The following is a 12,176-nucleotide window of genomic DNA, read 5'->3' on the forward strand; positions in this document are numbered from 1 at the left end:
GTGGGAAGAACATCATGAACCAAGATGCTCAGGCATGCAGCCTACAGAGTTCTTGGGGAAACTCCAAGTAGTTGGGTATTACTGAATCACAGGTGAAGGATTAGGGAAGGATAGTGGTAGGAGGTTGTATCTATTTGTGGCTGCTAAGGCTTATGACCATATCTTTATATTTAGTGCAACCCCCAGCTCCAAATCATGAGGATTTGCATCTTCTCTATGGGGTTTGCCAAAAGAAAATTTAACAATCCTAACCACATAGATAAAAGAAGAGGCACTCTTTCAATTAGCAGAATACTCGTAACAAGGGAACACTAAGCATTTAGCAAAGACAGTTTCTGCTGTAGATTCTTCTGTCACTGGTGACCCACCTTCCAAGGCTTTCTATTTACATTTCTGAAGGTCTTCAATGGTTGAGCACCTGTGCCTCAGAATATCGCCAAGAAAGGGAGTTCAGAGGCTGGTACTCTCTTGGTGAGGTGACATATTAATCTCCCATCTTTGACCCGGGTGACTCGAATAACTGTTATGTTTGGTCAAAGTTTTCATACGTTTAAAATTGGAAGACTATCACTCAGACTGAATGGGCCATTCACTAATTTGTTAGTCCACATATGTAGTATAATACAAACAAGAGGGATGGCAATGTATTAGGATTCGCTAAACACTGCAACAAAAAATAAGTCAGTGGATTAACACAATGACTACTTTTATTTGCTCACCTTCTAGTCCAATATGGTAGACAGGAAGCCCCACTCCACACAGTCATTTATGTATGCAGGCTTCATTCATCTTGTGGCATGACCATTTTCAACAATTGGTCTTTAGAATTTCCACAAAAGAGAAAGAGAACATAGAGGAGTGAGGGTATATAGCTAGGCATGGCATACATCCCTTTTGCCTACATTTGGACGTGCAGAACTCAGTCACGTAGTCTCAGTTTAATTGCAAGGGTAACTTGGAAATATGGTCTTCCTGTGTGCCCAAGAAAAAAAAATGAAACTGTTCAGCCTAAACACGTAGCATTGTTTCAACGCATTAAGGAAGAAGAGAGAATCAGGGTGGACCACTGTAAAGTTGATCACTGATACAAGGAAGCAAAGGGAAAACGTGGAGTTACTACCCCGTTATATCTTTGTATTGAACTCTAGGCCACTTTCATGTGATAAAGGTAGGATGGACATACCATCTTAAGCATAGAGAATGACAGATGACAAATTTTATACTTCTGTGCTGGGATATTTAATGTTTGTGAGCTCAGCATCTGAAAGAGGTCTTGCAAGCTGCTGGAGGAAACTAGAGAATGGAGCATGGAACTTTCTAAACTCTAAGAGTTTGTGAGTTTTACTAACCAGTACTGTAGCCTGAGAAATGGCCTTTAATATTTTCCTTTCTGAGTCTATACTTTTAAGACTGCTGGCAATTATTTTCCGCATAACAAGATGTCACATCCATAAGAACACTTGGCAACACCCGTCTCCAAGGGCTGTTCCTCATTGGCCATGGTTGTGATAGGATCAAATTAAATTGGGGAGAAAAATGTACCTTTTCATCATCCAGGATCAAATATCTACTTAATGATAGAGCCCATGTTGGGGCGCCTGGGTGGCTCAGACGGTTAAGCGTCTGCCTTCGGCTCAGGTCATGATCCCGGAGTCCTGGGATCGAGTCCCGCATCGGGCTCCCTGCTCCTTGGGAGCCTGCTTCTCCCTCTGCTTCTCTCTCTCTCTCTCTGTCTCTCATGAATAAATAAATAAAATCTTTAAAAAAAAAAAAAAAATGATAGAGCCCATGTAACATTTACACATAGATCTAAAACATTAGCATCTTGGGGAAAATGGCAGAAAACCAAGAAGGTCATTTTGGTTCATTACGTCAGATTCTTGCAAAGCTTCACAGACATTTGAGCTAATGCCACATTTTTTAGTTTACCATTTCACTGACTTACTATATTTTGTGGAGATAGTTTTTCTTTAATACCCATAAAAACATCACAAAACATCTTCTTATAAGCTTTAGATATTATACGAAATAAAAAGCAATAGAATAGATTGTGGAGAGGCATTATATCTCAAAAAATACATTTATAATGATGGTTTGGGAGTGGTATTAAAACTCACCTTACAGAGCACCTGGGTGGCTCAGTCAGTGAGGTGTCTGTCTTCAGCTCAGGTCATGATCCCAGGGTCCTGGGATCGAGTCCCACATTGGGCTCCCTGCTCAGCGGGGAGTCTGCTTCTCCCTCTCCCTCCACCTGCCATCCCCCCTGCTTGTGCTCTCTCTCTCTCTGACAAATAAATAAATAAAATCTTAAAAAAAAAAAAAACTTGCCTTACCATCATCATTTTGTGTAGGAATTTTGGATCCCAACATTCTTTCCTTTTCTGCCTTCCTTCTTTTACCTTTTGATAATTATAATCATGAATTTTGACAAACAGGATAATACACGTCATTTTCTTACAGCATTGGCATAGGGATCAAGTGAGACAACATACAGGTAACCATCTTTGAAGTAGTAAAATGTTGCATGTGTTCTATCACTTGGCCCTGTGCTGGCAAAGTGGACCTCTCTCCATTGTCCTGTGTGCATTGGTCCATGACAGCCTTGTCCCCTTGGACTGTGAGTATCTATCATGGAGTCAGAGCTCTGGGATAGAAACGTGTTTGTGGTTGGTTGTGGAAAGGAGTGCTGTAATAATATAGTGAGCATGCATGATAGATGGGATAGGCACCAGGTAGGGCATCAAAAACAATCCATACCCCATCTGAACATAGAGAGGGAGGTAGTCAATGTCTTCCATCCTTAGACAGGAAGACATTGACTACCTCTCAGCCTACTTTTCTACTTTCCCATAGGCTGACAAGGAGACTTCCGCTTCTATCCCAGCTCCAGAAGTGTTGGAAAGAATACATCTGATCTGGTCAATCTCTCTCCTTGTACCCACAGGAGATTGTGAGATCAGAAAGAGCTACCTATTTTCTAACTTTTTCTTTCATCTTCTTTGTTGTTTATTCTCCTGAAAATGGGTTGTGAGACAAAATCAACAATTCTCCATACACCTGGATGAATAAGAATACAGATCCAATCCAGAGGCAGGTCCTCACATTTAGATCTGGAAGGAGGTAGGGGACAGAGAAAGAGAGAGATTTATTTGGAGGAATTGATTCACACGATTATAGAGGTTGAGAAGTCCCATGTTCTGCAGTCAGCAAGTGGAAATGCAGGATGCCAATTATACAGTGCTAGTCTGAGTCTGAAGGCATGAGGACCAGGAAAGTCAATGGTATAAGTTCCAATCTGAGTCCAAATCCAAAAGCAGGGAAAAAAACAATTTCTCGGCCCAAAGACAGTCAGGCAGAAAGAATTCTTTTTGTTCTATTCAGGCTTTTGGTTTACTCAGTCCACAGATTTAAATGCTATTCTCATCTAGAAATACCCTCAAACACAACTCAGAATAGTGCTTAACCAACCATGTGGACCCTCACTGGCCAGGTCAATTTGGCACACAAAGTCACAACCTAATCCTTGGCTAGGGAGTTCCTTGTCCTGTATGATTAAGGTTAATGGTGAGATCATTGTTCAGCTCCTCATCTCTTTGCTACTGGTTGGAACCCAGAGAGAAGAGGTGGTGAGGAATCGGCTCCAACAAGCAGAATGGGACCCCATGCTGGAGAACCTCAGTGATCACACATGAGCAAAGCCAGAAAAGGCAGGCACTGGTAAAACCAACCGCCACGCAGTCCTTTCAACCCCACGAACATGTATCACATACCTAGATAGGCAGGCAAATAAGATAAGATTATGTCTAGAACATTTGTTGGGAGGTGAATGGTGCTAAGTGATGTGGCTACAGGATAAGAGAACTTAACCCTTAGCACTTTCAGGGGGTATCTAGATGATCCTCCCAACATACTGGCTTCTCAGTTCCTTGAAATTCTCTCCTCCAGTGATCCCATCCCAACTCCATTACTCAATCCAGGGAGCTCAGCTGCAGCCTTATCATCACCCGTGATGGCAACTCTGGTTATTTCATGCCTCCCACCCTCTGACCACCACCTGCTAACTTCTACTCACTGGTTTAATCCCCCCGCCCCCCACTCCACAGTGTCCACTCCACTGACCCTCCCATTGACTTTTAGCCCTTAATATTCTGTCCTCCTAACCAGCTTCAACACTACAGTCAGTTAGCATAGGCCTGCAGTCCCCTCTATCCCCTTGATACTCCCTCACTTCACCTTCCTCGCTAGAAAAACTACAGCCTGGTTAAAATCAAGCCCTCACCTACTCACACTTGCCTTCGTGCAGCTGGGCATGCCTGGAAGAAAACATCCAACCACTGACTCATGTCTAATTTAAATCTAGAACCAAGAACTCAAGAGAGCCCTTCACACCACTCAGCAATTATCTTATACTTCCCTGCTTTATTCACTCCTCCACACTCCTAGAGCACTATTGTGAAACTCCTCTCTCAGCAAATCTTTGTCATCACCTCTTCTAAGCTCATTTTCAATGGCTAAGCTTGCTTTCTGTGTTGAGTAAATCGAAGTAATCAGATAAGAATCCCCACCTCCTTGCACCTGTCTGTATCTCCCTCTAGGGGGTGACCATGGGTGGACTTCCCATGATCCTATCCAAGGCAGAATCTTCCTCTTGTGTTCTGGAGCTCATCCCCCTCACCTGCCCTAAAGCATTGCTCTACTTCTCTCTCCCGCCAGTTCTCCCTCCATCCTAGACCAGTGCCATCATCAGACACACCTGACAATGTCTCTCCCACCTTTATTTAATCAACCTTCTCTCTTCTCTAGACCCTTATCCCCAGCAGCTAGTGCTCTATGCCCTTGCTTTCTTTTATAGCAAATTTCTTTTAAAATGTACACTATATTTGCAGCCTCCATTTTCTCTCCTTCAATCCATTTCAGTCGAGATTTCAACTCCTCCTCCCCCCATCAAAAGTGTTCTTTCCACAGCCACACAGATACTCGCATTGGTAATCCAATGGTCAGTTTTCAGTCTTTTACCGGACCCATCAGCATCAGTTGACACAGTTGGTTACCTCTTCCTGCTTGACTTTGAAGCCTCTTTCTTCATTTGGGCATACCCTCTTGTGTTTCTGTCTCATGTGGTGATCATTTCCTCTCAGTCTTCTTTGCTCATTGCTCTCTACTTCTTCCTGGAGTGTCCTTGTGCTGTCACCTTGGTTTCCTTCTCTTCTTTGTCTACGCTCACTCCCACCTGATACCCATCTTGTCTTGTGGCTTTAAATGCCAACCATATATCAACAGCTCACAAGTTCATATCTCCAGCCCAAGCCTGTCTTCTGAACAATAGACTTGCATAGCCAACTTCACATCTTTGCTGATTTGTATAAAAGACTTCTCAACCCAACATGTCTAAAACTCAATTCCTAATCTTTCCTATCCCCCCAAAAAACTTACTTCCATACCTAGCTTTCTTTATCTCAATCAATGGCAAACCCCTCACTCTGGTTTCTCAGACCAAAAACCTTGACGTGCCCCCCCATGACTCCTTTCTTTTGCTCTCACGTGACACGCAATGTCAGGAAATCCTATTGGCTTTCCCTTCAAAATATATCCAATATCAGATCACTTCTTACCACTCCACTACAGCCATCTCCTCACATCTGGCTGGCTGTAATAGTCTCCTAACTCAACATCCTTCTGCTAGATTTGTTTCCCTGTGGTCAATTCTCAACACGGGAAGCAGAAGGATCCTTTTTAAACATTAAGTCAGACTGGGCGCCTGGGTGGCTCAGTTGGTTGGGCGACTGCCTTCGGCTCAGGTCATGATCCTAGAGTCCCGGGATCGAGTCCTGCATCGGGCTCCCTGCTCAGCAGGGAGTCTGCTTCTTCCTCTGACCCTCTTCCCTCTCGTGCTCTCTCTCTCTCATTCTCTCTCTCTCAAATAAATAAATAAAATCTTTAAAAAAAAAAAAAACATTAAGTCAGACTAAATCTCTACCCTGCTCAAAATCCTCCTATGGGTCCCAGTGTTAGAATTCCTAGGAATTTCTTACTATAGCCTTCTGCAAGACCCTTCATGATCTAGGCCTCTGTCACTCCCTTGATCTTGTTTGCTCACTCTATTCCAGCCACCACAGTATTCTTGCTCTTCTTTAGATATTCCAGACCGACTCCCACCTTAGGAACCGTAGGGCCTCTGTACTAGCTGTTCCTTTTACCTGGATTATTTCTCGCCAGATAAGCCCATGGCTCACTCCCTTACCCCCACATGTCTTTCCTCCAATGCTACCTTCTTGGTAAGTCCCACCATGACCACCTATCCGAAATGGCACTCACCCCTCTCAAATTCCCTATTCCCTCACCATGTTCTGCACTTTCTTTTTTCTGCAGCACTACCACCTATCATCCTGTAAAATTTACTTATTATGTTTATAACTTACTTAGTTTCCCTCGCCCTGGAATATAAACCCTCAAAGAAAAATAATGGTAATAGCTTTTGTTCACTGATGTATTCTAAGCATTTAAATCTGAGCCTGGCACATATTAGGTACTTAGTCAATATTTGTTGAATGCAAGAATGAACTCACAGATGCATGAATAAAAATAAATAGAAATTTGTGGGTAATGGGAATAGCAATGAGGAGGGAAGGAGCCTGTGGAGAAAACTGTCCAGGGAGAAATGCCTGGGAGTACAGAAGCCAAAAGACTTCTAAGAACAAGGGTGCATAAAATTAAATTTTCTATCATTTGCATCACTGCACTGTAGCCCTCTTTTGGTGGTTAAAAAAAATGTCCATGAGTTCTTTACTACTTCTCCCATTGAGAGGTGGGGGTCTGTGTTCCCTGTCCTTGAAAATGGGCAGGCTTGTGGGTGCTCCAACCATTAGGGTTTGGCAGCAGTGAGGCTACAGGACCTCTGAGGCTGAATCACACAGAACTGTGTACTTTCTGACTGGTTCCCTCAAATGCTTTTTCTGGAGACACTCCCTCTTAGAATCCAGCCACCTTGAGTGAGAAGCACTAGCCACATGGAGAGGCCATGGGTAAGTGCCCAGGGGACAGTCTCAGCTGGGCATAGCCTTTGAGTCACACACAGATGATTCAGGGCCTCCCCACCCCACTCTGTTGAAAGAATCACTCCCAGTTGAGGCCTCACGTATTAGGGAACAGAGAAGCCCTCTCCACAGTGCACTGTCTGCATTCCTGATTAAACAAAAAAAAAATGAGCATAATAAAATTACTGCTGTTTCATATCATTAAGTTCCAAGTGGTTCGTTATGTGGCAGTAGTAACTGGGACAGCCCCCATCCTCCAGAGTCACACACATGACCGGTGTGACAGGGATACGTGTCTGTGAAGAAGAATCAGCAAGGGTAGAGGGTAAAGAACCACCTCAGAAGGTGAAACTAATTTAGAGACAAGAGTCTGCCAGGAGCAAAACTTTAGGGTACATGACCAGACAGAGTATAGGTCTCTAGAAACTAGCAGAAAATGTGAGGGAAGCAGAGGATGGCTCACAGATGGTGAGGTAAGGGCTTGAGGCCACTGACGGCAGGTGACCACGGCCTGCATGCCAGGGGAAAAGTAGAGGGTTTTGCACATTCGTGCTGATTCTACGTTATCAACTAGGATCCAAGTGTGGGGTGTCAGAGATCACCCCGGTAATTCACTGTGTCTATCAGGCGACCTTATGTCTCTCACTGAAAATCGGGGATTCTTTCCCCCACTCTTCTCTCTCCTTTGTCCCTACATCTAATCCTGGGGGCAAAAGAGCAGAAGCAGGGCACCTGGGTCTTCAGTCATAATCTCAGGGTCCTGGAATCGAGCTCCACCTCAGGATCTCTGCTCAGCGGGGCGGGGGGGGGGGGTCTGCTTCTCCCTCTCCCACTCCCCCTGCTTGTGCTCTCAGTCTCCCTCTCTGTCAAATAAAGAAAGAAAATTAAAAAAAAAAAAAGAGCAGAAGGAGTCAAGTGAGCAGCTTTGAAGCCAGTTCTCTGGGTTTGATGATCCATCTATAGAGCAGGTCATCACCCAATTTCCAAACAACCAGCTATCCCTCATGGCCTTAGAATGCCACCAAAGCCTGCCCAACATTACCAGTCTTCTCTCCTACCACTTGGATGCCTGTTGTCTTTCTCCTTCTACCTGCACCGACCTCCCCCCACATATGTCCTGTGCCCCACTTCCCTCACTCTGTAACATTGTCATCTATGAAGAAATGTTCTCGGCCAGGCACACTGAGATCTTAGTGTTAACCCACTGACAGAAACCTCAATTCTCAGACTTTTTTTCTGCTTTATTCTGAAGTAAAAGCGGGGGGAAAGGATGAAAGCAAACCCACATCAGGGAAATTGTTTCTAATAAGTGCTTCCCTGGTTCTTCTCTAAGAGCAATTTATGGTGAACAATTTCCCGCCTCCTGCAGGGCTACGCGGGCCAGCCCCTCTCTCCCACCCATTCCTTCCAGCATACAATGATAGAGGAAATGCAGCTCCACTGTTTCACCACCGAAATCCTCTGGAGGGGAGGGGCAGCAAAGAGCAGGCAAAGCAGTTCCTCGAAATGAGTCATGGTAACAGGGAAAAGGTTGATATTACAATTGTCGGGGCGCATGTTTGTCCTTTCTAGCCTAACCTCCTTGACACCTGCCCAGATGACACACACATGAAAAGAGCACACACACATCAGAGTGTGACGTTATCATCCCTGACATACCATGTATTGATTGTTGTTGTTTACTGTCAGTTTCCTCCCCTCCTGTCACCAAATGGCAAGTGCCCTAGGACTTAGTTTTTTGCTCGCTGTTATATATCTAGTGCATAGTATGCAAAACATAATAGGTTCTCAACAAATATTGAGTGAATGAATGAATGAATGATGGATGACTGAATGGTGGAAACAAGTCACTAAACTTATAATAGTAGAAGTGTTGCTACTTATTAGTTATATAATCTTAAGTAGGACTTAAATCTTCTAATGAATAAATGATGGGTGGGTGGATGAATGGATGGATGGACAGATGGATGGATGGATGGATAGATGGATGATGGAAGAACCCGTTTAAGTCATTATCAATAGAAGTTCTGCCTCTTCTTAACTTCATGGTCTAAAGTCAGAACTTAAACCTCTGTGGGCCTTAGTATTCTCATCTGTAAAAGGGCAGAGCAGCATTTTAAAAGGAAAAAAAGTTACCGAAGAACTAACTCTACTCATACCTCCATGCCCAGCTCTAACACCATCATCACTGTGGAGACTCTACCTGTTAGTCCAACAGCATCTGATACTCCTCTAGATTCCTTCTATACCTTCTGTGTCCTTATCATGAATGATCACTGAGGTCCAAGAATGTGCGTTGGAGAACAGAACTTAAAGACTGACTGAGAAGAGATATCCCCAGAAAGCTAACGGGGGCCAAGGAGAAAGCTAGAAATGCACCAGGCGACATTAAGACAAAAGGAAGAAAATTCACAGGAAGAAAGGAAAATAGAGAAGGCAATAAGGAGAGAAAAACAGTAAATGCAGCCACAACCTTCTTGAAATCTGAAAATTATCTGCAAGAAAGTGATAGTTTTGTTTTGTTTTTTATTTGAGAGAGACAGAGCTCACATGAGAGAGAGTGGGTAGGGGGAGGGGCAGAGGGAGAGAGAGAATCTCAAGCAGACTCCCCACTGAGCATGGAGCTTGGTGCAGGGCTCTATGCCAGGGCTCCATTCGAGGCTCGATCTCACAACCCTGAGATCATGACCTGAGCTGAAATTGAGTTGGTCACTTAACCAACTGAGCCACCCAGTAGCCCCTAAAGTGGTAGATTTTTTACGGCCACGAAGGCACAGGCTGAGGGAAACAGAAAGCCCCAGGGACATTATATCCCCATGCAAAGGATGGGACGGCCATAGGGTCATTCATCACAGCAAGGGCACAGGAGGGGATGCTTCTGCGTCAATGATTTTCCTGTGTCCTAGCAGAAATGTCAGCATTCACTTACTATGTGAACAAACTATGCAGGATGCCAGAGGCGGGTCTCAGGACTCAGCACCACATGGAAGCAGAGGGACCCTATCCACCGTGACCGATATCCCAGTTGAAGAGGAACAGTGCCCCCCAGTGCTCTGTAGCGTGCACCTGTCTAACTTTTAGCATATTTCATGACTGAAAGAGATTGAGAATCTCTTTAAGCTAAAACATATTTTAGGCTGAAGTATAAACAGTTGATTCATTGCCAAGTATAAATGATACAGTCATTCATTTTATGCCTCGAGAGGGGAAGGATGGACTGGAAAAGAAAAAGAGGGTAAGAGGGTGTTGAGAGTCCAATTATGGATCAGGATATAGCCCTGCAGAGACTGTAAAGAGAGGCAGTCGACACAGGATATCTCAGAGGCTTCTAATTTTGCAGAGGGCTGTCATTCAATCAGGCAGGTTTGTTAAACATAGAGTATGTAGTGAGCTACCCATTGTGTTAAGACATAGGGGGCACAAGAGGGAATTATGCAAAAAAAACCCAAAACCACAATAAGAGTACACATCAAAGTCTGTGGGAACAGAGAAGGGAGCAATTAACTTGACATGAATACTAGAATAAGGGGCCAGGCAACCAGGGTCCTATTCCCAGCTCTACCATTCCCTCGCTGTTGGTCCTAACACAAGTTACCTTCAATCTCTCTGAGCCTCAGTTTCCTCCATGAAAATGACAATGGTAAAAATTACTCCACAACATAGCAAGGATTAAATAATGTATTTGAAAGAACCTAACACAATGCCTAACACCTACAGATATTCACTAAATGTGAATTCCTATTATGGAGGAGACTTCAGGGGAGGTTTCATTGGAAAAGTGACTTTTGAGCTAGATCTCAAAGAAGTAAGAGTTCCATTTTCTTGGCTGAAGAACTCTTATCTCCCTTAATTGAGGAATTAACTCAAGCCAGATGTACTTGGAGCCACAGGACCAATCAATGCATGTACCCCTCCCACCAGCCAGATAAATGACATTGCAAGACATCAAGGGTGACAGCCGTCACAGGCAGATCACCCAGACTCCCCACCAAAGAACAAGCAGGTTACCCCCACGTGGAGATAGCAAACTTTCTGTTGCCAATTACCCTTCTCTGCAGAGCCATGGTTTGAGACTGCAGCCTCCAATCTGAGGCTGTGTCCCTGAAGGCGTTCATAGGCTGTGGCTGAAAACTGCGGGTCAGGGGGGTATTTATTACAGACAGCAAGAAAAGCTATTCTTGCACTTTCTGAAGGCAATCTGCTGTTTTTCTGCCTCTACTGGATTCAGAAGGCATTGTTACGGCAAAGATCAGGCTGATTCTATCCCAACGATACTTCTCGGGCGCCTGGGTGGCTCAGTTGGTTAAGCGACTGCCTTCGGCTCAGATCATGATCCTGGAGTCCCGGGATCGAGTCCCGGGTCGGGCTCCCTGCTCCGCAGGGAGTCTGCTTCTCCCTCTGACCCTCCCCCCTCTCATGCTCTCTCTCTCTCAGTCTCTCTCTCTCTCAAATAAATAAGTAAAATCTTTAAAAAATAAATAATTTAAAAAAAAAGATACTTCTCAATAGTACCTGTGCTTTCCTGGCTGGTACGCAACACACGTTTAAATATTTCTCAGCTCTAACACTGGAATTTGCAGATTCTTCCATGCCCTAATCAACAATCACAGGAACACTTCAGGTAAAAGGAAATAGGTACCTGTTGTGAAAATGAACTTGCTTCTTTCCCTACACACAGCCAAGAGCAGGAAACCGGTCCTGCTCATCTCTGTCTTGCTTACAGCGCCACCTACCGTTCCATAATGGTCCTTTCCTACCTAGGAGCTCTTTTCCCCCTGAACAAAATTGATGCTCTTTCCAACCAAGAGAAATAGAGTCAGCAATGTACCAGGCATTAGAATATGCCACAGACGTGAAAGTGACACATTAGCTCTAAGAGACATTTTATTTCTAGTTAGAAGGGCAGGAAGAGACATCAGAGCAAAGAAATAAATTTGTGACTATATCGAAGTTAAATTTAACTCAATATGAAAACAATCGAAACTAGCAATAGGCTAGGTGTGCCTCGCATTGTAAGGGTGCTGATAATGCTGCAGAGCTGAAGGGGGTACAAATTCACAGAGCCAACTTCAAAACAGACAATTAAAATACAGAGTGATTATGTGATCATTATAAAGAGTATGGGAATGGAGCCTAAAGAAG

At 44.1% G+C, this 12,176-nt stretch overlaps 1 long non-coding RNA gene across 4 annotated transcripts in view; it reads right to left on the bottom strand.

Moving 5' to 3' along the window:
* The window catches only part of LOC145720986 (uncharacterized), a 61,727-nt gene that overhangs the window by 21,956 nt on the left and 27,595 nt on the right, over positions 1-12,176 (bottom strand). Inside the window, exons 1-2 of one of the 4 annotated variants that reach the window (XR_014144434.1) lie at positions 2,118-5,267; positions 720-819 (exon numbers count right to left, since the gene is read on the bottom strand). This is a non-coding gene — a long non-coding RNA (uncharacterized LOC145720986). Of the gene's footprint in view, positions 1-719; positions 1,585-2,117; positions 5,268-12,176 lie in introns of those variants that run through there. The other 3 variants (XR_014144433.1, XR_014144435.1, XR_014144432.1) reach the window with 3 other exon arrangements.

This window comes from Leptonychotes weddellii, chromosome 4 (assembly GCF_054177405.1).
Source record: "Leptonychotes weddellii isolate Sample4059 chromosome 4, ASM5417740v2, whole genome shotgun sequence".
In the NCBI taxonomy this organism is placed as follows: Eukaryota; Metazoa; Chordata; class Mammalia; order Carnivora; family Phocidae; genus Leptonychotes; species Leptonychotes weddellii.